The following is a 5,000-nucleotide window of genomic DNA, read 5'->3' on the forward strand; positions in this document are numbered from 1 at the left end:
TTATGTTTTGTGTGTAGGTATCTGTTTTGAATATAGATCACTCTATACCTTGCATGTGTTTTATGCATTAGTGAAACTTGCATTTTTATGACAGAGTTTTTCTTACATTTGTGTTTTCTATTTTTGTGGGTTTTGTTTTCTCTATATTTTGTTTGTATGGGTTAAGTATTATGTGTGTGTATTTTCTGTGCATATCTTATGTGATTTGTGCATTTCATGTGATGTGTACAGTATGTTACATGCTTTGTGTGGTTTGCACCTTTTTATTATATTGTGCTTTTATATTTTGTCTTGTATTGTGTGTGTGTGTCATGTGGTTTGTGAATTGTGTATTTCGTGATTTTTGTTTTGAGTGTTTCATGAATTTGTGTTTTATTTTATTATTTTGAGTTTTTTGTCGGTTCTCTGTATTTTGTGTCAGGTATGTATATGTGTGTATGTTGTGTTTTGTGTCATTGTCTATTTTTCATGTGTTTTGTATCTTATTTTTATTTTTTCCTTATAGAGTTTGTGTGTTTTGCCTGTTTTGTGTACTGTTTAGTTTGTATAATTTGTGTGCTTTATATAATTTGAAATTTAATGTGTGTTTTGTGATTTATATGTACGTGTTTTACATGCTTATGTTTTGTATATTTTCAATTATTTTTTTGTAGTCTATATTTTGTGAGTATATCTAAGTCTTTGTGCATTTGATAGTTTCATGTGAGCAACGAATTTATTTATTCTTTTTATGTTTATCTATTTATATATTTTTGTTCTGTACATTTTATGTGTACTTGTGTGTTTTGTGGGACCAATGGCTGTATGTGGTGTCTTGCTAGAGGGACAGGAAGGCTGCCATTGTCAAAATCTAGCATCTGTCTCACTTCCATTCGGAGGTGCTGCCCTGGGGGGTTGACACTCAGTGTCTGGATTATACCCAAGATCTGTCTCTGTTAACTTCAAATATATTTCTAAGAGTATTTCACACATTGGGAGCTGACAACTGCAGACTGCTTCTCTCCCCCTACTAAGTCGGTGACATAGTAACAGGTCTACACCAGTGCTACAGAGAAAGCTGTCCAGAGTTTCTTCTCAGAGAGATCTTAGGGAAAGCCCATCCAAGGTCAGTTACCAACCGCTGTAAGTCTGAGAACTTTCCTCTTCTTGAATTGAATTGTATGTTTTGCCTGTTGGGGTAGTTTTGTTAGTTTGTGTGTATTTTGTTTTGTTGATGTGTGCTATGTAAGTTTTGAATGTTTAGCACTCTAAGTGTGTTTTGTATATATGTTTTGTGCACATCTGTGTAGTTTGTGAATCGTTTGTATCCACATGTTCTGTGCGTTGTACGTGTAGGTATGTGTTTTGGTTGCTTTTTACATTGTATTTGATTTGTGGAATTTTGGTTTTTGTACATTGGACTGTGTTTTCTACTTTTGTGCTTTTTACATTTGTGTGTGATTATGATTACTGTGATTTCTATACATATGTTTTGATTTGTGCTTTTTTGTGAGGAATGAGCTATTAATGTTGAGTTCTGTGTTTGTGTTCATGCGTGCTTGACCACTCATGTATTTTGTGTATTTTATGCTTTTAGTGTTTTCTGTTTTTGTGTTGTGTGTTTCCAGCTCTTTGGGTGGTTTATGTGCTGTGTATCTGCGTACTATGTATATTTGGTCCTTTGTTTTTATATGGTTTGTGTTTCGTGTTTTTGGTATTTTGTGTTCTGTGTGTTTTATGTTTGTGTTTCCTGCTCTTTGTACTTTTACGTATTGTATATGTGTGTGTCATGTTTATTCTATAGTTTGTTTTTGTGCAGTTGGAGTGTTTTGCAATTTGTAGTTTTGTCTTTACAATTTACTTGTGTCTTGTTTTAAATGCATTTTTTTTCTTTGTGTGTTGTTTGTTTTTGTGGGTTTTGTTTGTGTACTTTGTGTTTTTGTTTGCTTTATGTTTTTGTGTTATGTATTTTCTCTTTTTGTTTATTTTCATTTTTGTGTTTCTGGTCTTTGTGTTCAGTCTTTTTATGTTTCCTGTGTTTTGTATGTTCTCTTTGGTTTGTGTTTTCTATTTGGTGTTTTTAGGTTTTCTGTGTTTGCATTTCATATTTGGTGTTTTTAAGTTTTCTGTGTTTTGTATATTCTCTTTGTTTTGTGTTTGTGTTTTGTATGTTTTTATTGGTTTGGGCATTACTGGTATTCATGCATTTATGAGTTTTATGTGTGATGGAGAGATTTGTGTGTTTGGTGCATTTCATGGGTATACAGTGAGACCTCTCATTAATGGACGTTAATTAGCTGTGTTTGTGGTGTTTTTGTTGTGTTTTCGGTGTTTTTGGTGCTGTTGTTTAGTGCGTGCAATTACTATGCCACCCAAAAACCACTCCAAAACACCGAAAACACAGCGAAAACACCGCAAACACAGCTAATTAACATTCATTAATGAGAGGTTTCACTGTACATGGTTTGTGTGAGTAGCGCATTTTGTGTGATCTTGCTCTTTCATGTGTATTATGCATTTCGTTTTGCAAATTATTTGAGTCATGAGTGTTTAGCACTGTTAGTGTGTGTTGCATGTTTTGTGTGTAAAGCAGTTGGCTAGTTTTCTGTATCCACATGTTTTTGAGTTTTTTGTGTAGGTATGTGCTTTAAATGTATATTTTTGTGTTGTGTGTGTTTTGTACATTTTATGTGATTTGTGTGAGTTTTTTCCTTTGAGTTTTACTTTTATGGGTTCTTTATATGTTCTTCCACTGTGTGTGTTTAATGAAGATGTGCATGTATCTGTGTCTCTCATTTACAGATGGGAGAGGTGTAGAAACAGAGGGGACATAAGAAGGTGGAAACAATAGAAAAGAGGACTGGGAAGGAAAGAAGGATGGAAGAAAGGGAGAGAGATAGAGAGAGTGGTATGTAAGGAGACTGTAGGGAAGGGAGGTTGGGGTATGGATAGAAATATGCAGAGTGGATGAAAGGAAACGATTAACTGTGAAAGAAGACTGTGCAACGGAGAGGGAGGGAGGAGGAGGAGAAGGGGGAAAGGGGAGGAATGTGAGGAGGGGTGATTAGGATTTGGCAAAAGAAATGGAGGAGGAAGAGGAAAAAGGCAGAGGGGACAAGGATGGAGAAAGATGAAGGACATAAAAGAGAGAAGAATGTAAAGAGAAACTAAAAAAGAGGCGGAGAAAGACAGTTAGAGATGGGAAAAGGATGATGGATGGGAAGTGGGAAAACATAAAAAAAAAAGTGAAACAGAATTAAAATGGCTAGGAGGAGAGTGGAGAGGAGAGGAAAATAGGGGAGAGAAGAGGAGGGAAGGAGAGAGGGGAGGGGAGAGTAGGGGAATAGGGGGGAGGGAAAATAAATAGAAAGGAAGAAGATGAGGGAGGCTAAGATAAACTGAGAGGAGAGGGAGGCAAAGGAAAGAAAAATCCTGGACATGAGAGGAAAAGGGGTTGAGAAAGGAGAAGCATGAAGAAAAGACAAGAGAGAAAAGAGAGGAAAGAATGGAATAAGGATGGGAGAAGGAAGGGAAGGGGATGGGAGTGAGGGAATAGGGGGGGGGCATGAGAGAAGTGAAATAAAGCTAAGAGAAGAGGAGGGAGGAAGGGGATGGAAAAGGTAAGCAGGAAAGGGATATGGAATAAGGGAAAGGAGAGAGCAAGGGGTTGGTGGGAGGAGAGGAGAGGACTGAAGGGTTGGAGAGAAAAAGAGAAGTATTAGGAGGAGGAGTAGGAGGAGGGAGGAGAGAAGTGAAGATGGCATTCCAACATTCCAGATATAGGCTGCTTATGCGAGGGACAGATCATTATTGGGTTCCTGGTCAAAGTGGTGCGGTGAGGCGTCAATCTTGCAACGGGAGGAAAGAGAACTGGGGGTGGAGTTACCATCAAGAGCAAAAACTCTTGTCGTCTCTTTTTTTTTTCACTTTTTTTTCTGAAAGGGACTAAAACTTTATATAAAAAAAAATCATGAAAGCATGATGGCGGCATTGAAAATTAACAAAGAGGAAGAGAAAAAATCTCATGCAAAAAATAGTGACGGAAGTCATCTTTAGAATCAATAGCAATCAAGAGAAATGCTGTAAAAATTGTGTGGAGGACAAGTAATTATTTTTTACAAGAATATTTGAGTAGTATCTACTGAGGCTTCTTGCTCTTATGATAAAAGTAGCATTGGAAAGAAAAAAAAATATAATGAAGTCAATTCAGTGTTCAATATCCATTGTGAAGATAAACGTCTAATGTTAGGATTGATAATAATAAAAAGAAAGACCAAATCTAGAGGCCAACCGAATGAAAGAGCGTGATATTGAGTGCAAGGCGTAGTCTATCGTGAAGCGTGTGGCACCATAGCAACCCAGTGAGCCCTTCGTGATGAGGCAAAAGTTAGATCTCAGCCATACGAGAACTAGGAAACCTGACTTTTCTCAGTTGGTTTACTGAGTGACTCTAAACTCGATGTCTGGGTAGTTTGGTAAGAGAACATGTATACCTAGTCAGGATTATCAGGATATTGAGAAAAAATCTAAATCTACTCATCTTAGATTTTAAATTTCATTGCCTGAAGAAAATGAAGTCTTACTACATGAAAAAAGGGGGGCAAAGGGGACTTGCAACGTCATCAGCATAATCTGAACATAGAAAAAACAAAAAGGATAATTCATTTAGAGATGCTCAAACTTCCTATATGTTGAAATTTGTGTGCTCTGAGAAAAAAAAAATTGGATTGCCATGAAAAAATACTAGCACCCTGACAAAACCACTCTGATGCACTTTGAAGCTAGATTTTTTTTGAGTCATGACGACTACTTGTCATTATCAACCTTAAGTAAAAATTGTCCTCCAAATTGGGCTCTTGTGGGCATGCTTGGCCCCACTTCGCTTCAAGATAGACGTGAATAGCGTAGTAAAAGTAATAATAGTAACAAAAAAATTGGGCCGGTAATGAATTATCAGGAACAGCAGTAGCAGCCAGAGCAGCCGTTATTATCGTCATCATCATTACCACCATCATCATCAT

At 36.8% G+C, this 5,000-nt stretch overlaps 1 protein-coding gene across 7 annotated transcripts in view; it reads right to left on the minus strand.

Moving 5' to 3' along the window:
- The window catches only part of LOC143021457 (uncharacterized), a 405,777-nt gene that overhangs the window by 71,070 nt on the left and 329,707 nt on the right, over window positions 1-5,000 (minus strand). The window lies entirely within an intron of this gene.

Source organism: Oratosquilla oratoria, chromosome 42 (genome assembly GCF_046742065.1).
Source record: "Oratosquilla oratoria isolate Oo_2021 chromosome 42, ASM4674206v1, whole genome shotgun sequence".
NCBI classification, from domain to species: domain Eukaryota; kingdom Metazoa; phylum Arthropoda; class Malacostraca; order Stomatopoda; family Squillidae; genus Oratosquilla; species Oratosquilla oratoria.